The sequence below is a fragment of the Panthera pardus genome, unplaced genomic scaffold (assembly GCF_024362965.1).
Source record: "Panthera pardus isolate Hobbes unplaced genomic scaffold, ASM2436296v1 HiC_scaffold_6, whole genome shotgun sequence".
In the NCBI taxonomy this organism is placed as follows: Eukaryota; Metazoa; Chordata; class Mammalia; order Carnivora; family Felidae; genus Panthera; species Panthera pardus.
This window is the reverse complement of record NW_026526991.1, coordinates 120,566,062-120,589,210: the sequence shown is the minus strand read 5'-3', so window position 1 is coordinate 120,589,210 and position 23,149 is coordinate 120,566,062. Positions and strand designations below refer to the sequence as shown.

At 43.0% G+C, this 23,149-nt stretch overlaps 1 long non-coding RNA gene and 1 other non-coding gene across 2 annotated transcripts in view; both read right to left on the bottom strand.

Annotated features, from left to right (window-relative positions):
* The window catches only part of LOC109273626 (uncharacterized), an 84,990-nt gene extending 69,161 nt beyond the window's left edge, over window positions 1-15,829 (bottom strand). The window contains exons 1-2 of the long non-coding RNA XR_008419610.1: window positions 15,674-15,829; window positions 14,928-15,035 (exon numbers count right to left, since the gene is read on the bottom strand). This is a non-coding gene — a long non-coding RNA (uncharacterized LOC109273626). The remainder of the gene's footprint in view (window positions 1-14,927; window positions 15,036-15,673) is intronic.
* Window positions 15,830-16,277: 448 nt separating this feature from the next.
* TRNAN-GUU (transfer RNA asparagine (anticodon GUU)) lies at window positions 16,278-16,351 on the bottom strand. The gene has a single exon. It is a non-coding gene; the product is annotated as a tRNA-Asn (tRNA).
* Between the last annotated feature and the right edge of the window lie 6,798 nt (window positions 16,352-23,149).

Here is a 23,149-nt window from a genome sequence, read left to right as displayed (position 1 = left end):
GTAGAGACCAGAAAAGTCTCAGGGTCAAGCCCAGGACTCATTATAAGAGTAGCAGAGCTTCAGAAGAGGTTGAATTCTCAAGCCAGGCCAATCTACTACCCAAAGTTAGGACCTGTTGGGACAGAGCCTGCCCTAGGGCATGGGATGAGGACATCTTGACTTCCTACATTCCCTCCTCAGCCTCTGGGTCTGCAGGAGTGGCCCAATTCCTCCTGTAAATGGCCAACACTCACTCCTTGTTTGAAGATGATGCAGAGTCATCTGCCTTGCAAGACCTTGCACTCCCTTCAGACCTAACCCCACTTCCCCTCTAGTCATCAGACAAATCAGCAGGGTTAAAAGGCATAACAGAACCCAGCCTGCTGAGGGAGAAAAGAGATTATGCCCCGCAAAAGGAACCATAGGACCAAGCTAACATGTACCAGCAGAAGCCAAGATTTGGGACAGATCTTTTGGGTGTCAGATCAAGGTGGGTAGAAAACAAAGCCGGATAAAGGAAAGCTGATCAATACGGACGAACCTATGACCTACAACAAGCACCCTGGGAGATGATGCCTGAGATGATGCCTGAGATGGCTCTGAGAATCAGGTAGGAAACACAGCTACATTAGTTGAGGAGGAAATGCCAGAGATGCCAGAACAAACAAGAGAATAAAGGTTGCAGGGTGTTCAGAAAAATGGTCTAGAGTGGTTATACTACTTCAGGCCAGAAGACTTACCCACCGACAATATTCAATGGCAGCGCCCAGAGGACACTCTAATAAAAAGAGAACGCACTGGGGTGAGGGGCAGTCCTGCTGTCTTCTGTAGTGGCTTCTTGGACTGATACTGGGGATACTCTGACAGAATTGGTTTCCCTGGTAGCAAATGGGTGATTGAGTCCTGGAGTAATGGAGGCCAGATTGTGGACAATTATTGCAATGCCTGGAAAGGTTAGATTGAAGGTGTGGGAGTCTGACCCACTGAGACAAGGAGATGCTTCACAGGACACAGCATCCTCAGGGACGAGATGGGTGAGCAGCCAATAAGCATATTAGTCCAACCGTACAATCAAAAGAAGCATGGATCTTCTAGAGACAGAGAATAGCCATCCCGACCAAGAACTGCTGTACTCTGCCCAGTTTCTGGATCTGAGTCATTACTCAGGCTGAAAGCCCACTGACTGAAGAGTGGACTAGGCCCCAGGTGGAAGAATCCTATCACTCGTGTCCAGTATATAAGATAAAGATTCTCCCAATCCTTCTGCCAGGGAGACGTACAGCCATTCGCTATGGTACACCGGGGGAAAGAGGAATTCCCAGACACTTCAAGGACATCGACAGAGTCAGAATTAACGCTAATACCCAAGGACCTAAATTATCATCATGCTCCCACACCATCCCCACCGCCCCCTACTCCCAGCAGAGTGGGCACTGGCACAACCCGGGTAATAAATGGCACCGTGACATCATGAGCCAGCAGTGCTGAATGCATAAATGTAGAAGCGGAATGGATATACTTGATAGCTGGCACAAAGTCCCACATTGGTTCCCTGCCCTGTGGGGGCAAAAGGGACCCTTGAGGGAAAAGCCAAACAGAAACTCTGAAAGTGTCCCCTCCTGCCCCCAGCCTAGCTGGTAAACCGTATCATGTGACAGGAGGATGGAAGACATTAACACCACCCTTGAACATCCAAAGAATGCAGTGGAGGTCCTCATCACATCTCCATTCAATTTACTGGTCCGACCTTTACAAAAACCACATGATTCCCGGAAGATGACCTCTTAAGCAGTCGCCTCAGTGGTACCACGGCCCTGGGTGTATGGCAGGTGGTCGTCCCACCAGGAAGGAAGGAAGGTCAGAAGCAGTTTGCCTTCATGTGGAACAGACATGAGACTGTGTTTCCAGTCTAGCTCCAGGGCGATGTTCATTCTCTCGCTCTGAGTCATAGTATGATCAGAGGGGACCCGGACTGTCTGGGCGTTGTGCAGAACATCACGGGGTTGGCTCTACCGACGACATCACCTCAGGCAGACCAGATAAGAGAGAAGGAAAAGAACCTCGGAGGTACTGGTAACACCTGCGCGATCCAGAGAGCGTGGGAAACGAATCCCACAGAGATTCAGGGGCCACCACAGTGGTGAAGTTATAAGGAACCCTGTGGTCTCAAGCGTCCCTTCCAAAAGCAATTGGCAAAGTGCTGCATCTCACAATTCCCACCGCTAAAAAAAAAAAAAAAAAAAAAATAGCAAAAATGTCTGCTAGAGACTCAAAAACACTATTTCTACCTATTTATCAGGTGACGTAAAAGGCCGTCAGAACAGCTGTGAGTAGGGTCTAGGGCAGGAAAGGGCCCTGCAGTAAGTCTGGGCTGCAACGCATGTAGTCCTGCCTTGTGGGCTATACAACTCAACATACCCTGTGGTATTAGATGAGTCTTGGTTTTTTGGCATTTATTTATTTATTTATTTATTTATTTATTTGGTAGGCAAAGATGCCTTGTGGAGTCAATGGCAGTTCCAAAAATGAGAATCACAATACAGACCCCCACAGTTCTGGACCAAGGCCATGCCATCGGCAGCAAATTGTCGCCTATCATTTAAAAACCACCTTTGAACGTGCGCCGGGACCCTGGCAACAGAATGCCTGACCACAGGCCATTGAGTGATCATGAGCCCAGAACTGCCCAGCCTGAACTGGGCTCTAGCAGATCCCCCCCCGTGTTCTAAGGTTGCACAGGCCCCGCGGCCATCCATTGCAAAATGGCAGGGATACCTCTGGGATCAGGGTGAAAGGAGATAAGCAAGCCACACGGGCAGGTGGCCCTAAATCCCCATTTCATCCACCAGCATTGCCTCTCCCTCAGTCAACATCTATGGCCATATTGGGAAGCTGGCGTGGGAGGAGGTCTCTTCTGACCGGAGGACAAAGGAAGAAAAAGGCTGCATGTAGTCACAGTGGGTCAGCTCGGGATGCAGGTGCAAGCCAAAAATGTATACTAACTATACTACTGCCCCCCTGAGGAGTGACCCTGAAAGGCAGCAATGAGGACAAAGCCTTTCAGTGGGCGGAGTCTCACTCAGATGGTACCTCTCTGTGGACAGGGACATAGCCCAAGGTAATGTATACATATAGACTCATGGCAGCGGTGAGTGGCTTGGCTGCTTAGTCTGGGGCTACAAAGGTAAAAGATCAAAGGACTGGTAGCCAAGTCCTCAAAGAAGACCCCAGATAATTCTCTAACGCCCTCAACAGGCACGGTGCTATACTCATCAACAAGAGGGGCCTGCGTCCCCTCCCTGTGAATCTGGGCACAACCGAGAACTGTTTTTGACCAGCAGAATGCAGAGGAACAACATTGTGAGACCTCTGTGCCCAGACATTAAGAAAGCCTGGCTTCTTCCACCCTCTGGCTCTTTGAGCCCTGAGCTGCCATTTGAAGAAAACCAGGCTACCCCGCTGGAGAGACGGGCCCTGGAAGATGAGATGCCGGGTGGAGAGAGAGGCCACATCGAGGAGCCTGAGGTGCAAGGCATCTAGTCCCAGTGCCAACCCGACCGCGAACACATGAGACACCCCAGGCAACGCCGGTAAAGGTATTGCTTGGCTGAGCCCCAGTCCATCCATGGAATCAAGGGATGCAGTAAAACGGCTGTTGTTTTAAGCCACCGGATTTTATCGTGGCGTGTTACGCAACGATAGGTGACTGAAGCGGAACTTGGGGTCTGAAAATAAGGTGTCTACCTGGACAGAAAATGAAAACACGTCGCATTAGCTTTGGGACCAAGTGGCAAACAGAAGGCTGAGCTCCTTGAAGAGACCAATCGTGAAGGCTTGAGAGACAGGGACAAAATCGTCATTGGAGACTAAAGGCAAGGGGACCTGAGTATTCTGTATTAACAGTATATGGTGCAAACACACACACAACACAGCGGTCAAACTGTCATGTACAGTGAGGCGGGAAATAGAAAAGGTACCCAAGGAACTCACGGGTCCGGCTGGGGATATTTATAGGCACGGTGGAAAAGCTCCAACTGTTTTTGTTTTGTTTTGTTTTGAGCTGCCTATGACAAAAGTACATGAAGAGGAAGATAAGAAAAAAAGGAAGTATAGTTTTCAAGCAGAACTGAGAGGGAACATAAAGGAACCAGGACTGAATAGGTTTGAAAGCAATGCTGTCTCTCCAGATGAAGAAAGCCTCTCAAGCTAAGAAACGGACCCAGAGGGAAAAAGAAAAAAATCAAATCCAGGAGCCTGAGAGTAAAACCTGCCTCGGCGTAAAGTTCAGGTCAAGGATGGACCTAGAAGACGCTTTGTTGAAAGCTCAGGAAGATTTTAGGTGATGTGTCACAGGGCCTTCCAGCGGAACAAAAAGCCTTCTAAGAATGCGAAGGGCGTACCTCTCAACTAGCCAACAGGGCTTCTAAGAACTATAAGGAAGTTGTTCCAGACCAACTTCCCAGTCCTGTTTCAGAAAGAAGGCAGGTATGGCTTTTGCCAAATGGAGTTGATTATGATTCGATACAAACAAAATGCACGATGTCTTTCAGGGAACTGAATCCATTTCGACCAAAAGGGATAGAGACTGTTCGTAATGAAAAACGGTCTTTGGGTCCTCAGACTTCCATAGGCGGTACACAGACTAAGAAAGCTGTCTAGCTTCAAAGAGAGGCCATTTATTATGGAAAAGGAAGGATGACTCAGGGTAGAGGCAAGAGGTTTGGGAGCTATTCGCACAAATCAGGACTGGTTTAAAATGAAGGACTGGCAACACGTTGCCTGCTGGATTTCAAAATTACTATATGAATCCGTAACTGTGCAATACCCGCTGTATCTCCCCCTTTGGGCTATTCTGATTTGCCCGTTCCTGCCTCATCATCGTTGGGTGAGTGTCGAGCAAGCAACTTATCTCTTCTATAATTCTTTAGAGCAAGAGGAGCCACACCTAAGATGTTACATTCAAGGAAACACATCTGAGAAGCCCCATCAACGCCTACGCCTAATTTTAATGATAAAGTCCCGGATTCAGGTGGAGACATTATGAGATGAGACTTACGGTCTTGGAAGAAGGGGTGAGTCATATTTTATATGAGGGGGGAATATGAAAAGTGGCCAGAGGATGGACTGTGGCCGCCACTCTTCAAGGACAACCCTAATAACTCTGGCCTTCCTTGCATGCACATACCGCTACTCCACAGGAGACCAAGCTAATGTCCCAATGAACGTGGGTTGGGGCTGATCAACAGAATGCAAGAGGTGAGGCTCCAGGACTTTTGAACCCAGGCTTTCAGAAGGCCAAGTAGCTTCTACCTCCTCCCTCTTTGTCCCTTAAGACAACATACAAGAGCTTCTGGCTATCTTGCGGGATGGAGTGAACACGGAGGAGTACCGAGACGCCAGACGACCAGCCCAGCCCCATCTCGCTGCAACTGAGTGAGAGACCCCACACAACACCAGCACAGGAGCCCCAGGCGGGCCACCGGCCAAACCGCAAAATCATGAGATATAACTAAAGTGTCATAACTAAGTTTGGGTGTGGCTTTTTATGTGGCAACGGACAACAAAATAGGGTAGGGAGGTCCGGAGGAGAGGAATGTGGAAGAGCCAGCAAATGGTAGTAGGCATGAAAAGTGGAGTTCTTTGTATTGTCTGCTACCTCCCACAAGAAAACATCCACCAAAGAAGAGACACTCGCAAAACACCTTAGCCAGCTGACAGCAGCCTGCATCTGTCATCGGCCACCCCAGCGCGGATCAAATGAGCTCATAAATGGAACAGCCATGGTGCTAGGGATGAGGCTGTGTATGCACAGGCCCAACAGCACGGACTTGCAGCCGCTAAGGCAAGGCCAGCTGCAGCCACTGCTGAACGTTTCATTCTGTCAGTAAGAGAAACTAACACCAAGCCCCTAATATGGCAACCAGTCAAGGATATCAACTGGTCACTGGTGGCCAGCAGACTACCCTGGACCCCTTGCACCCCGACAGGGGCAGTGATTTCCCTTTGGCAACCCACAAAACCTATCTAAGACTGGTGCTCAAACGGTGGCATGGCATTGCATTGAGCCACTGCAACAGGAGGGGCATATGACCGTGGGACCAACTTAGCCTTTCATGACTACATCATCCAGAAGTTGCTGGCCTGAGAGGAGAGTGGAATGGCTGCTTAAAGACATAACTGAGCCAAAGCCAAAGCCAGCTTGGAAATGATACCCTGGATGGCCACTCCATGGGACATAGTAATATATAGCTGAAATCAATGACTGTTATTTGGTACTGTGTCCCCGATACATAGAATACAGGAGTCTGAAAACCAAGGATTATAAGTAGGAGTCAACAGTTTACCATCCCTTTCAGTAACCTACTTGAGAAATTTGTACTTCCTTGTACCCACGATCCTAAGCCGAATGCTTCCACCAAGGGATACAGCGAGACTGTCATTAAACTTAAAGCATAGCTGCCTCCAGGTCACTTCAAGCTCCTTTTGTCAAGAGACCATCAGGTAAGAAAACTAGTCATCTTTCTGGAAGGCATACTTGACTGTGATTACCAGGAGGAGGAAGGATTGCTATTACGTGGTATGGAGAGGAATGCATTCACAGCCAGGTGACTCACTTGTGGTGTCTCTTGGGACACCTGTCCAATTTTGATTGTTAATAAAGAAATGCAGAATTGACAGCTTACAAAGGGTGCAATGAGCATGAGTTCAGACCCCCCCCCCCCCCATCCCCCAAGGCTGGAAGTCAGCATCACTCCATGAGACAAGCTTCCTAGACCAGAGGAAGTGTTAGCAAAGGATCAGGACAGAGATGACGAATATCGATTGTAGCTTCAAGACCAGCTACAACGGTTAGGGCTATGATTCATCCCACTAACTTTCCTCTTGTGAATTTCCCAGAAAAAGAGGCTGTCCACGATCGTGGAGAAGGTGGAATGAACTTACCATACAAAGCAAGTACATTTGGTCAGTAGAGAAACCCTCAGGAGCAAGGCACTTAGTCTTGCTGTTGCTGGCAATGTTGGATGTTGGTAACTCCAGCTTTATCACTCCTCAAGAATTTCCCTCGGCAAAGAAAGAGGTTTTACCCAAGGTTCCGGCCTCTCCCCATGGATGGTCCACATCAGATGATGACTTAACGTGGAGGTACAAAAGCCCGGCACCCGTGCCTTGATTTGGGACATTCTGGGAAGGCTTCCTCAGCTCCAGAGTTCCCCATGGGATTCTGAAACTGTGTCTCATTTCAATTCTTCCCTCTGCTCAATCTCACTCCCCTTGTTCCCTCAGAGGTGTCTTTCCATAGAGCAATCTTCAAAAATCTCTTACACCCAAATCTCAGGATCCATTTCCCTAGGAACTTGATCTGTGTCAACTTGCTCAATGCATCCAAGTTTGTATTAAAATAGATAACGAAGCAGCCCTCTTGGTGCGGTGGGCAGTGCGTCAGTCTCATAAAATAGATAACCATCTCTGGGAATGCAAACTGGTGCAGCCACTCTGGAAAACAGTATGGAGGTTCCTCAAAAAGTAAAAAATAGAAGTAACCTATGATCCAGCAATTGCACTACTAGGTGTTTAAACAAAGGATACAAAAATACAGATTCCAAGGGCTACCTGCACCCTGATGTTTACAGCAGCATTTTCAACGATAAAACTCTGGAAAGAGCCCAGATATCCATTGACTGATGAATGGATCAAGATGTGATACACACACACACACACACACACACACACACACACCCCGAAATATTACTCAGCCATCAAAAAGAATGAAATCTTGCCATTTGCAATGACATGGATGGAGCTAGAGCGTATTATGCTAAGTGAAATAAGTTAGCCAGAGAAAGGCAAATACCGTATGATTTCACTCATATGTGGAATTTAAGAAACAACACAGATGACCATACGGGAAGGGGGAAAAAACGGAGAGAGAGAGAGGGAAACAAACCATGAGAGACTCTTAACGATGGAGAACGAACTGAGGGTTGATGGAGGGAGGTGGGTGGGGGCTGGGCTAGGTGGGTGATGGGTATTAAGGAGGGCACTTGTTATGATGAGCACTGAGTGTTGTATGTAAGTGAGGAATCACTGAATCCTAGTCCTGAAACCAATACTGCACTGTATGTTAACTAACTAGAATTTAAATAAAAATTTAAATAAAAATAAAATAAGATACCAAACCATCTCTATCAGATAATTCCAAAGTTTTGTTTTCCACCAAATACAGCCATGTTTAAGGGTTCCTATTATTTTCTCTCCTCCGCACCCCCCACCCCCCCACCCCCACCCCACCAACTCTTGCAAGTGTTAGGCTAAAATGTTTGCCAGTCTGGTGCCTGTGTAATGGTAACTCATTCCAAATGCAATTTACAGTCTCCTGATTACTAATGAAATAATCTCTTCAGATGTTTATTGGCCACTTGACTTTCCTGTTCGTAGCCATTAACTGTTTTTCTATTAGGTATTTCTCTTCTTCTTTTTAAATCTACGTATGATTTTTAATCTACATATGATTCCAGTGTTGGTTTTGTGAATTATGACTCTTGGCTTGCCATTTCGCTCTTTCAATAACGTCTCTTGAGGGGTCCCAGGGTTGCTCCGTCGGTTGACCACCTGACTCTTGACTTCAGCTCAGATCATGATCTCACAGTTGCGAAAGGGAGCCCCACGTAGGGCCCTACAATGAGCATGGAGCCTGCTTAAGATTCTCTCTCCTTCACCCTCTCCCTCTGCTCCTCCCCCACTCGCACTCCTTCTCTCTCTCTCCCTCTCCCTCTCCCTCTCTAAAAAAAATAAATAAATAATAATGTGTTTTGATAAACATAAGCTCTTAATTTTTTTTTTAATTGTTGAGAGGAGGGGGAGAACCCCTCCCTTCCCAGCAGAGAGAGAGAGAGAGAGAGAGAGAGACCTCTTAATGTTGATGTAATCCAATTTATCAATCTTTGGGGCACCTGGCTGGCTCAGTCTGTGAGCATGTGACTCTTGATCTCAGGGTTGTGAGTTCAAGTCCCACATTGGATGTGGAGATAACTTAAAAATAAAATCTTTAAAAAAATCTATCAATCTTTACTTTTGTGATGAGTTGGGGGTCTTTGGGGGGGGTGTCTTATTTAAGAAAGTCCCTATCATGAGGCCACAGGATTTTTATCTGCATTATCTTCTAAAAACATAACTGCTTTATTTTTCATATTTAAGTCTATGATTCATCTGGAATTAATTTTTGTGTGAAGTGTGACATAGGAATACAATTTCGTTCTTTCTACATAGATAACCAATTGTCCGCATACCATATATTGAAAATTCAGTCCTTTCTCCACTGTTCCGCAGGGCCACCCGATATTTTTTAATAGTCTCGCTTTTTTAGAACAGGTTTAGATTTACAGAAAAAATTGAGACCATCGTGCAAAGTACTCATGCACCCCACATCTACTTTCTCCTATTATTAACATCTTACGTTAATATAGTACATTCGTTATCATAAACCATTATCAACACATTATTATCCAGAGTCCATAGCTTCTTCATATTCCCTTAGATTTTACCTAATGACCTTTTCCATCCAGGATTCTATCTAGGATACTACATTACATTTACTTGTCTTGTCTCCTTAGATTCCTCTTGGCTGTAATAATTGCTGACGTTCCTTGCCCTTGAGGATTTTGAGTTTTGAGGAGGACCAGGCAAGTATTCTACAACATGAGCCTCTGCTGAACTTTGTCTAATGTTTTCATCATGAGTAGACTGGGGACTACGGGTTGGGAGAAGGAAGACCACAGAGGCGAAGTGCCATCATATCAAGGGAACATACTACCAACATGACTTCTCTCTATTGAGGTTGTCCTTGATCACCTGGCTGAGGTAGTGTTTGTCAGTAAAGTTGCCCTTTCCTTGCTCTCTCCATCCCTTTCCGTACTGTACTCTTTAGAAGAAAATCACTCTTCACAGCACACACTTAAGGAGCGGGGAATTATGCTCCCCCTTTCCTGCGGAGCCACCTTCTTAAAAAATTAAAATATCCTTGGGGCACCTGGCTGGTTCAGTTGGTGGAGCGTGTGACTCTTGATCTCCAGGTTGTAAGTTCGAGCCCCACACTGGGTGCAGAGATGACTTAAAATAACATCTTCAAAAAATTGTTTAAATGTCTTTAAGTATGGTTCTGGGTTTTCAATCATTCCCATTGGCTTTACGTATCTATCCCTGCATCGATACTCTACTGTCTTATTATATACTTCATAGGAGGGGGAACGCAACCCCTCAAAATAATTTTTAAAACTTTTTAATTATGGTTAAAATATACAGAACACAAAACTTAACATCTTTATCATGTTAAGTGTATTGTTAAGGACATTCCCATTGTTGTACTAGCAGTCTCCAAAACTCTTTTCATCTTGCAAAACTAAAACTCTATACCCACACTTTAGCCACTGTGACCATGGGTGTACAAATGCTTCTCTGACATACTGTTTTTCAAACCTTTTGGTTATGTATCAAGAAGCAGAATTGCCGGACCTTATGGTAATTCTGATTTTTTGAGGAACCACCACACCGTTTTCCATAGTGACCGTATCACCTTCCATTCCCACCAGCGACGCACATGGATTCCAACTCCTCCGTGTCCTCACCCACACTTGTTATTTATTTACAGCTTGTAGTTATTATTCTGTTGTTTTTTAACGGTAGCCATCCTAATGTAGGTGACGTGATATCTCCCTGTGGTTTGGATTTGCATGTCTCTAATGATTACTGATGTTGAGCTTCTTTTCATGGACTTACTGGCCATTTGTATATCTTCTTTTTTTTTAATGTTTATTTAATTTTTTTAATGTTTTGTTTATTTTTGAGAGTGAGAGACAGAGCGTGAGTGGGGGAGGGGCAGAGAGAGGGGGAGACACAGAATCCAAAGCAGGCTGCAGGCTCTGAGCTGATCAGCACAGAGCCCCATGCGGGACTTGAACTCACGAACCGTGAGATCATGACCTGAGCCGAAGTCAGACGCTCAACCGACTAAGGCACTCAGGTGCCCTATTTGTAGATCTTCTTTACAGAAATGTCTACTTGACTGCTTTGTCCACTTTTGAGTTGTTTGCTTTTTATTGTTGAGTTGTAGAAGTTCTTTATATATTCCAGATATTAACCCTTTAACAGATATACTATTTACAAATATTTTCTCCCATTCCATGGGCTGCCTTTTCACTCAACTGATAGTGTCATTCATTTGCCAGAAGTTTTTAATTCTGATGTAGTCCATTTATCTACTTTTAAATTGTTGCCTGTGCTTTCATTGTCATATCCAAGAAATCACGGCCAAATTCAAGGTCATGAAGATTTCCCCCTATGTTTTCTTCTAAGAGTTTTATAATTTTAGATCTTACATGTAGGTATTTGATCCATTTTGAGTTGATTTTCGTATATGATGTAAGGGAAGGACCCGACTTGATTCTTTGCATGTGGAAATCCAGTTTTCTCCACAACATTTGTTAAAAAGACTGTCCTTTCTCCCTTGAATGGTCTGTGAACTCCTGTTGAAAATCATTTGATCGTGTACACAAAGGTTTATATATGAGCTCCCTAATCTCATCAGTGTTAGTTTTAAGAGAGAAAAGTAGAATTCAAAATTGTATACATAGTATGAGTTCGGGTATTATTTTATATTATAAACATGTTATTTAACAAATAAGAGAATACAAGCTTATTACAGATAATTTGGAAAGTAAAGTATAAAAAAGAAAAATCACTGATAATCTTCTTTTGGTGTATTTCATTCACCATCAAGAAATATTTAGAGATCCCCTATGTAGGTAATTTAGTCTCATTACAAAATTAGGATCATGCTTTTTGGACCGTTTTTGTATCTAACTTTTTATACCTGATTCTATATTTTAACATTGTCCAAAGGCCTTTTTCCTGAAAAATATTATGTAAATGGCTATATAGTATTCTAATGTCTAAATAATATACCATAATTTATTTCACTACTTCCATAAGTATTGCATGTTTTATCTTATTTATGATTTCTATTAGATAGTATATAGTAAATATCACATAGTAAATTCTACACATATTTATTATTATAACCTTATACATACACTACTTTGATAACAATGAAGAATTTTCTTTGAAGTAAGAAGGTAAAATTTTTGCTCTGGATTCTTACATGCTGACCCTTTCTGCGAAGCCTCTCCTTAGTGGTATTAAAAACTGAACTTTCCACGGCTTTAAACATGGCTTTTTTCCCCCACACAAATTAGATTTTCCTTTATAGTTATTTATAGTTTCCAAATAACAGGATGACTGTGTGTTTTCCTCCAACAGAGGCCTCTGGATCCTTGAGATTTTAGAATATATTATTTTGAAAACTACTGCGTCATCTTCTTTCTGCACTTTTAATCTCAAATCTCATTTTGGTTTTAAAATTTATTGTTTTTCAAATTTTTATTTTATTTTTTTAATTTGTTTTCAAAAGTAAAATTTTGATTAACATAAATGTCATAGTAATTTCTAGGTTATTATTGTTTCATCTTTTTAAAGATTTTATTTTTATGTAATCTCTATACCCAACATGGGGTTCGAATTTACAATCCCAAGGTCAAGAGTCCCACCATGCTCCCCCACCCCCCCCCCACCGGCTGAGCCAGCCAGGTGCCCCATGTTTCATGCTTTTAAATAGGTGGGGGTAGGAGCCGTTTTTATCTACTTACAGACAAAACTCAAAACTTCAAATAGATAGTAAATTTCCCATATTTTCCGCCTTAATAGCACAAATTTATTCTTACCAAGTTTATCATAGATGGTAGATCAAAAGTGAGCAGGCATGGAAAACTGATTTTCAATTTCTATTATTTCTCCTGATCGTCATGTGTAAGTACTCATCTGATAGCGTTTGGTAGTAAACTTATTTTTGACTCCCCATCTAAGACAACGTAAAATGCTCACTGTAACCTGAGAATCCGTATGTTTGCAATTTAAAAGTTATAGTTTGGTGACGGGGAGGAGAACAAGGGGGGAGTCTCTGGGATGTTGATAATTATTCTATTTATTAATCAAGACGTAGGTTACAAGGAGTTTCCTTTAAAATTATATTTTAAGAGTTTCCTTAAGGTATATGAGTCTAAACAATTTTTAATGACTTTCTGCGGCTGATAAAATTAACATTCTTTTAACAGGAATGGGAAACTCTTCTTTTTAATTAATTTATTTAAGTAATCGCTACACCGAAGGTGGGGCCTGAATTCACAACCCTGAGCTCAAGAGCTGCATGCTCCTTCCACTGAGCCAGCCAGGCGCCCCGCCCTGATACAATTAACATTCTTAGTTATTTAAAAGGTTTCAACTTCTTCAACTATTTTCTAGCTAAATGTATTATAGTTTATCCTACCACCAGTTTATTCCTGCTCCGCCGGCTATAGCTATAAGTTGAATTTTTTAGGCCTCAAGCCCAGCAAAATTCCGAGAAATAAAATTAAAAATCATGTTGGCATTACTCATTATGATGTGTCACGTATGCAGAAATAAGGCAGTTGTGTTTCTTTGGCAGTTTAAAAGTCCCCCCCCCCCCCCCAAACCTTGTATCGTATGACATCAGACGCAGGTGTTAGAAATGAAAACAGAGACATAGTACCCATGTGGCTTCCTCCTGACCTCCATTATTTAAAGAAATGCGGTGATATAAAAAATATTTTAAATTATTATTTATTACGAGTTACCTGAATCGCACCTTCTCTAATAAGTTCGTAAGCCACAGCACCTATGTTCACCTTTTACTGCATTACTTTAGTGAGTTTTTCTCATACTTGATACATGAAGTTTAAGTATACAACTGTTTGATAACAATATTAGGAACATATTTACATATTCAGATGCTCGACATAGACTGTTAAAGGCTCTTCCGTCTTCAATTAATGATCTGAATGATCTCGACGCATTTCTGGGCTTTGCTGGTATCACAGAACCAAGAAACTGAAAACCAAGTAACGCTCCCCAGAAGTAGCATTAATTGCAACATCTATAAAATACACACTGAAATTTTACAAAGCCAATTTCTCCATAAATATTTAAGCGACTTTTTCCAAAAGCCTTCCCACCTGTCTTCTCTGTATGCCACAGCGAGTACGAGGAAATGCACTAAGCACCTGCCTACATAATAAAATCAACTACTTACATTAGAGGGCAGTTTTGCACTCCTTGCCCCGCCTCCATTCTCATTTAATCCCTCCTCTTTACTTTCTGGCCTCTAAATCCTATTAATCCCCGAAACAGGATGAGATTGAACATCCTGAAAAAATTTTAGGATCAAATTTAAAACTGCCGCCTAGGCACCTGTCCAGGGCAAACCGTGGTGCTATCTCCCCAAAGTGTCCCGAAATCGGGGTCTGTATGGGTATATCCCAAAGGCCAAACATCAGTCCAAGAATCCTTGGGCTGCACATTAGCCCCCATTGCTTGAATCTACTCTTCTTTCTATCTTTCTTCCCTATTTTGCCTGGGCTATTCCAGCCTGTCTTTGTTTCTAATCTGGCCTTCTCCAAGGAAATGCTATCAAATTGTTTCCCAAAGATCCATTTCACATTAAGATTTCCTGTTCCTACCCAGTTTTCATTTCAATGAAACGAAGCAGCACAATGAATGTGCAATTTAACAATGCCCTTTAGTATTCCATGAATGTTCGATGCGTTTCTTTTTTCCTTCATGAACTCTGGAACAAAACGTTAATGAAACTTCACAAAAATTCATTAAAAATATCACCTTTGGTTTTAAATTAACTAATTAATCAAGGAGCTCTAAGTCAGAAGGAGAAGTATAATACAACAGTGAGGAGCATGGGCTCTGGCGCCTGACTGCCTGGGTTCAAATCTGTACCACGCTAGTGACTAACTGCAGATTCAGGCAAATCGGCCCACTGCACCTTGCTTCCGGTAGCTCATCTGTACAGTGGCAACAGTAGGACCTACCTGGAAGGGTTGTTGTAAGGATCGCACTTTCTTCCATGAAAGCACTCAGAGCAGTGACTGGCCAGGACTGAACACTCACTAAATGTGAGCCCTAATTAACATGTACACCTGAAAATACAAAGAAAAGCGTAACTATTCATTTGCGGGAATAAAACATCCCTTTTCTCCAGAACCATCCTTCACGTTTCTGTAATCTAGACCCAAGACAATAATTATGAAGAAACTATGATTACTTCTGAAAGGCAGCATATATTTAGAGAATGAAGTACAAGGTAACTATTTTCAGAGGACTTTGCATTTTGGGAACTCCATCGTATATGCTTATCGAGGCAAAATATGTTAGCAGTTTCACTTTGCATCTTTCTCATAATTTTTTTTTTAAGTTTAACACAGTCACACAGCTGTTAAAAGACAAAAACAAAAAGCGGGTTTGCTCCCTTTCCGAATAGATGGGAAATGTGGCAGGTCCTTTCCATCCTCTATAAAATTCTGGCCCTTGAGTATAAAAAGTGAAATGTAATACATAAATGCGCCTACGATCGAGCCCCCTCAAAGGCTTTAGAACAAACATTTCTGAATTCACCAGTACCAGGAAGAGTCAACGTTGAAGTTATTATACGGGAGTTTATGCTTACGCGGACGGAGAAGAGACCAACGTTGCACGCACGATTCAACATTAGTGTTAAAAACCGTGAAGAGTTTTAAATCAATGTGCAGCTTGAACTTGGCACCTTTTAAATACATACATGCACGCGACCTCTGACATCTCAGGGGTCCTGAAGCAGAACGAGAGCAGCTCGGGCCGCGCTCCCGCCGCCGGGGCCTCCGGGGCCGCTCGGAGCTGCGGAGGCGGGTTCGAGCCCCGGGCGCGGCCGCGCGCGCGCGGCTGAGGGGCCCGCCCGGGCTCTGCGCGCTCTCGGCGCTCGCCGCCGGAGCCTGCCGGTCCGCTCGGAGCCCGCGGGAGCCTGGCGAGGCAGGGAAGGGACTTGTGCGGCCTGAGCTTCAGGAAAGAGCGAGGAGGACGAGGGCTCCTTTGGGCACCCAGCGGCCTGAGTTTGGGAACTGGGAGATCGCAAGTGAAAGTAGGCGCGGGCTTTAAGGCGCTGGACCCTCCCGCCGACCCCGGGGAAGGGCAGGAAGAGCCCACCTGCCCGTCTCCAGCAGGGGACGGCTGGGGGAGGGGCCGCCAGCGCTCCCGGAAGCTGAAGAGCCGCACGCAGGGTGGGCGGCGAAGTGAGCTGGGCGGTTTCTTTTCCCTCAACCCCCGGATATCCACCTCCGAGTCGTCTGTAGGTCTGAACTCCGAGAATTGTGCAAAAGTACCGGCGACAAGCCCGCAAAAGACGGAGCCGTCCCTGGGTGGGCTCGAACCACCAACCTTTCGGTTAACAGCCGAACGCGCTAACCGATTGCGCCACAGAGACTCCGGTGCCACTTGCTACGCCAGCTATAGCTTCTATGGGGAAGTGTAAAGGCAATGCGCGCCTGTTATTTTCTCTGCTGTTTCCCGATTCATACTATTAAAACCAGAATCTTTCACTCAGTATATCTACGTCTCTTCATTTTATTTTCAGCCTTTGAAGCATATTGAGAAGTTATAAAATACAACAAGATCGAGCAGAATTTCAGATTGCAGCGTGTATTAAAATACCGTCGTTTCCCCCCCCCCCCCCCCCCCCAGCTCCCGTTTGGAACGTTCTGTTTCAAGAAGATAACTATTTCTGATGTTTCCTTTTTATAGGGAAATAAAAAATTTAACCTTGTGCGCTGAGAAACTTGCCTTTTGTTTCAAACTCTTTGTCCAGGGTTTTGTTCGCTAATCTTCATGATTTACTTGTGTGGCATTCATAAGGTTATCTGAATTGTATTTATTTGCCTTCTTTATTTTTATTTTCCAGGTATTATTAAGTACATATAGGCAATCCCCGTTTGCTTGTCACGTACTGGCCTGCTTGCAATTATCTGTCACTGACATGTTTTTATTGGAAAAGAGCTCTAGGAAAAAGCTACATACAGTAACATTCGTTAGTCCTGTGCATTCTAGTTCATTGCTAAATCGCCCTTCATGCTCCCTAGATGTAGCCTAAATACGCACATTTGAGCCATGCCACTTGAAACACACGTCTCGCAGGATATTTATAGCCCAATTGAGGAAAAAGAAGTTAAGAAAAAAAGAATGATTTCTAACTCCTAAAAATCCCTAGCTGTTGACAAAAATCTCTATAGATGCCCTCTCTGAAAATGTTCCCCTTTGTGTGACTATTTCCAGATGTCCGTTGAGGTACTCTTCGAAACGCTCAACACTCTTTTTTGCCTCTTCTCTCCTCAAATAACTGCTCGTTTCCACTTGACAACTCTATATTTAAATTTTGAACAGTCACCACATTGCTTTGCCCAGAATCCCTGGAGAAAGAATTCGTTTTGTGATTTATAGAGGTTGTGGCTACGTCCTCAGTCCAATCAACATTTGGAGTTCCTGTGGCTTGATAAGGCAATTTAAATCGGCTTTGGAAAACAATTAGCAGGATTCCTTGAAAGCACTGGGAAATGAAACAGCTGTGAATTCACACCCAGCTGTACCAGTCGTCTTTAAACAAACTTTTAGAAATGGACTCGAGAATTCTGAGTTTGGGGGGGGGAAAAATCCAGGAAGCGCTTCTAAAGAATAGCTAATGAGTCTTATTTCGTTTTATGCTGCTACCTTCACATATGATGAGAAACCTTCGTTTGTATTTTATGCACCTGTTATTGTAAGACTACCCCGCTGGTTTTACTTCTGTGGATACCAAAGTGAGTGTCCTTTCGGCTGCTGTTGTTCCTGTGTCTGTTCAGTGAAAGCAAACTGCAAGGAGGTCCCTCATCACCCCTTCACTCAGCATTAACCCTCCTGCTTAAAATAATATTAGAAACTGTTCTTTTCCTGTGAATACCTTCAGCTCTTTGGCTCACTTCAGTCATCATACGAACAGGTTAACTTCTAAAAAGAGAGACGATGAGAAGCGGCTGATGAGAAAAACTGATTCAAAAAGGAATATTAATTTGCATGCTAAAAATGTGTCTATGTGAATGCCACATTTGTTTTTAAACTCAGTCTTGAGTCTGGTTCTGTTGTTCATATTTTTTAATAAAATAAATGGCTATTTCCACGGCTCATTAGCTTTGTCTCTTTTTTGTTTTTTTTGTGTTTTTTGTTTTTGGTGTCATTTCTGGAAAATACTTCAAAAGAACGTGTAAATATTAAATATACTAAATGGAACCTCAGTGTTTTGCTCCAATAATAAGCTATCAAACAGCTTTTATGCAAAATGCCCCCTTACAAAAATAAAAGTATGTGTTGTCCTCTAAACCTTGGCAGTTATTTCCTCTTAGGCCTTCTATCTATGCCCAGTATTTAAACCCAAATTAAGCCCACTGGAGTAATTTTAGAAACATACATTATCTTTTCTTAAATTTCAGGATAGCCTAAGATAAACAAGTTTTATGGCTTCATTAGTACTTAGGTCTTTATAATTACTAAAAGTGAAAAGGACTGAGCATTTTGCCCCCTTTTTGTGTATCATACACAATTGAACTTTACCTTTTCCAAGAATGTGCCCTATCAAAGAGGCTGACCTGTGCAGATTAATGGGCCTATATATATTTTATTTCCTTCTTAGAGGGGAAAAAAGAGAGAGAGGGAGAGAAAGAACATCTGTGCAAATGGGATCCACCCGTCTTACCAGACAAGGCAAGATGGACCACGTTGATTTATACACCTTCCAGGTAGTACAAGTCCAATGCTTCCGGATAACGTGCCTCCAGCCTCAGACCGACAGAATAGGCAACTCACAGGATTCCCGTTAACACACTGGTACGTGACCTTCATTCTTTTGAATGACTGTATTTCAGCAAGATGGTGACTGGTTAAAAATGAAAAACCCAGTGCGTCAGGACTTTTGTGTAAATACAGCAAGTTGGAGAAATTATCTCAATAAATGGAAGATTGTGGCACCGGGAAACGAGTTAAAAGAGAACACTAAACCAAGTGTCACTGAGAGCAAGAAAACTATGAGACCAATGTCCAAAGCCATTGAAGTCACGCTTTAAAACTGACTTATAGTAGAGTTGAACCCTTCCAGGCAGTTTCAAGTTTAAATTCTATTTCCTACTCACAAAAAGTATCATTCAAAACTGTTGACTAAGGGCCAGTTGTCAGGTTAGCAGGCCAATGGCAGCGTCCAAAACACTGTTCACAGAGAACAATTGCTTCCACAGTTTACTGCTAAGGTGGGTCTACTCACAAACTAAGAAAATTAAGAAACGTATTTTAGAATATTGTGTCTTCATCACTTTTATTTTTTATTTATTTATTTTAAGAGAGAGAGAGAGAGAGAGAGTGTGTGTGCACATGAGTGGGGGAGGAGCAGAGAGAGGGAGAGAGACAATCCCAAGCAGGCTGCCTGCTGGGAGATCAGGACCTGAGCAGAGAGTGAATGCTTAATTGACCAAGCCACCTGCTTGCCCCTTCTTCATTTTTAAAATTGTCTCTTAGCTGGAAAGTTTTGTTATTCAGATAATTATCTCCATTTCATTCTTTTTTAATGTTTAGAGAGAGAGAGTGTGTGAGTGGAGGAGGGGCAGAGAGAGAGGAAGACACAGAATCCGAAGCAGGCTCCAAGCTCTGAGCTGTCAACACAGAGCCTGACCTGGGGCTCGATCCCATGAACCATGAAATCATGACCCAAGGTCGGACGCTTAACCAACTGAGCCACCCAGGCACCCGTGAATATTTCTGCATTTTAAAGCCAGAATTGGTGAAGAGTGTAATGGTTAAGTGCATGCATGCTGTATTCAGGCTGCCTAGATTGGAACCTAGCTCTATGCTTAATGGCTGTGTGCCATTGGGCAGGTCATTTAACCTCTCTGTGCCTCAGTTTCCTCAACTGTAAGAGGGAGATAATAATAGTACACGCATGTTAGGATTCATTCTTAGCATTCATCTTGAGGGTAAAATCAGACAAGCACTTAGAACAGTTTCTGGCACTCGGAAAATACTATATATAGCTGGTTTTGTTTGTAATGTTGTATTTCAAACATAAAAATCTAGATCTAGCTTTTAAACTTTTTTCTTTTTTTGAGTAAGCTCTCTCCCCACTACGGAGCTCGAATTTACAACCTCAAGATCAAGAGTCACATGCTCTACAGATTGAGCCAGCCGGGTTCCCCCTTTCATAGTAATTAATAGTAGATGTATGATGGTTAGTTACTGAAGACAATGAAAGGCTAGATTATTCTACGCTACTACTATTTGGATTCACGGACCGTGAGATCATGACCTGAGCCGAAGCGGACACTTAACCCACTGAGCCACCCAGGAGCCCCTTCTTCATTTTTAAAATTGTCTCACTTAGTGGGAAGGTTTTGTGAAATTACTCAGATAATCATCTCCATTTCACTTTTAATTTAATAGACATGATTTAAGAGAAAAGGTAGAGAGGCAGAAATCACATATTGATACACTACCTAATGTGTCGGACGAAAATTATTAAAACTAGAGTTTATTCGTCACAGAGCTTTCCTTTGTATATGGAAATCATTTGTATGGTTTTGCCAAATTATACAGATCTAAAATTTTAGTCATTGCTTTTTTCATTAGTGGGAAAGCATTATTCACAAGCTGTGTTGATGATTTCAACTGTGTCCAGACCAAAAGAATCCTGGCCTCAGCTAGAAATTATGGGGGTTGGGGGACAGCATGGATTTTAACTTGCTTTAGTATACGCCAGAAACTTCTCCAGGAAGAGAAGCCTACAGTTATCTCAGTAATTTGGATAGGTTCTACCTCGCAGTCCATTTCTTGACCCCAACACTGGTAATACAAAAGCCACAGCCTTATATTTCCCATGATGCTTTCACAGAACCACTTCGAGGCAATAGTTTTTTGCTATGCCATCTATACAGTGAAATGTGCTGCTGAACGGGCAGGCCTCTCAGTCTGAATTTACCTATTAAAAATTAACACTAAAAAAAAAAAAAAAAAAAAAATCGGAAGAGGCATGCCTGGGTGGCTCATTCAGTTAAGTGTCCGACTCTTGATTTCGGCTCAGGCCGTGACCTCAGGGTTCGTGAGATCTAGCCCCACTCAGGCTCTGCACTGAGTGTGGAGCCCTGCTTAAGATTCTCTCTCTCCCTCTGCCCCTTTCCCCCGCTCGCACGCTCTCTCTCTCAAAGTAAATAAATAAACATAAAAAAAAAAATCGGAACAGATATCCTCTTTCCATTCCCTTCAAAAGAATAAAGAAAATCGGCAACTGCCAAAGGGAGACTCAGTTTCTCAGCTGTGAACTGCCCAGAGGTGGGAGGCAACGGTCAATCAGTTGAGGAACTCAGAAACAGGAGAAAACCAGTGTGGAAGGAGTTCAATCAGCAAGGTAGCAAGACAGAGAAGGAAGAGTGCTAAATATTGCCGGTCTTGGAGGAAGTAGAGGCTCCCTGACTCTTGAGAATTTATCAACTTTGCACTGCCTAATTCACAGAGCTATTGCAAAATAACACATGGATACATTTCTTTCACTTTTAAGACGTTATGCAGATACACCGTTTACATTTTTCAAAAAGTTACAACTCTTTAGACCTCCTGTAACGGAAGTGAAAGAACAATATCTAATCCAATCAGAAGGTGCAACTTAGATTAAACCAGAGGATCTAAGCCTCTAGTCATTATGGCCAAGAGGATTTATTCAGGAGCAACGCCAGTCCCTGTCACGGTCCTGGTGAACTCCAGATGTTCCCAGTAAAGGCAGAGAAAGATGTAGGGTGAAGCCACTGCCCCCCGTTTCCACAGTTCCAATAGAGTTTCAGGTATAGGGGTAGGGGGCAGACTAATGCTCCAAGAATAGCTCTCTCCTTGCAGCTGCTTTCCAGAAGATGAATAGGAAACCTTGAATTAAAGTCAACTAAGTCATTAGGATGACTGTACCTTTTAAAGAGCAGGTACTCGGGGGGCCTGGGTGGCTCAGTCGGTTAAGCGTCTGACTTCAGCTCAGGTCACGATGTCGCGGTCAGTGAGTTCGAGCCCCGCGTCAGGCTCTGGGCTGATGGCTCAGAGCCTGGAGCCTGCTTCTGATTCTGTGTCTCCCTCTCTCTCTGCCCCTCCCCCGTTCGTGCTCTGTCTCTCTCTGTCTCAAAAATAAATAAACGTTAAAAAAAAAATTAAAAATAAAGAGCAGGTACTCAATGAACTGCCCACTCCATGAATAGTGGACCATAGCATCTATATATATGTATATTATATATACATATATATGTATATATAATATTATATGCATGTGTGTGTGCATATATACAAAGCAAGCTCAGCTAAATCCATAGTTGGAAAAAAAGATTTTGCCGTATTACAAAATGATTCATCCTAGACTATTGGACATAGTGAGTGCTCTCATATTTATTTAAATATTTTTTAATTATATTGTTAAATTAGATTTATCTAAATATCTATTTAAATTATTTATTTAAATCTCGTATTTATTTATTCTTTTTAAAGTAGGAACCCATCAAAAGGATATTTTTCAAATATGTGATAACATGAATAAAGCACTAGCCCAATGTCCAGCGTTCATGAGGGACGAAGTTATGAGGTTTTGGCCCTTGACAAGGTAGCTGGTGGCCCTGTAAGGACGCTTCTACTCTTCCAGCAGCCCGAGTTGAAACCTTGACATCATCTCAGTTTCCTTGCTTTTCTTTCTTCCCTTTGGTCGGGCCCAAAGTCACAGATTCTACCTTCATAACTTCTCTCAACTGTCACTTCATTTCCTTTGCACACGCATTCCCACCGTTCAGTATTAACCCAATATATCCAATATACCTATTTCCCGACATACAGCTCGTTTCCAACAACTGGGCACCCAAAATAATAACGTTTAATGAGCATTTACTGTCGGTCGCATCCATTCTATTTCTCTCTCATCTACTCTGTAAGATGGGGACTGTTGTTATGCCCATTTTATGGATAAGAAAACTAAGGCTTACAGCGGTTTAAAATTTAAACTCCAAATCTGTCTGAACTTCAGATAATTTGCCGAAGGTACCGCCTGCTGGTCCTGGTTGCTGTGCTTTGTTTTTGCTCGTCCCTCTAGGGAGAACACCCTCCCTTGGCCATCTTGCCTGTTTAAGCCTTATGCTTTCTTCAGGCTCATATAGTGAAGACTTTTTCTCTATGAAGCCTTTCCTGCTCTAGTTTGAGA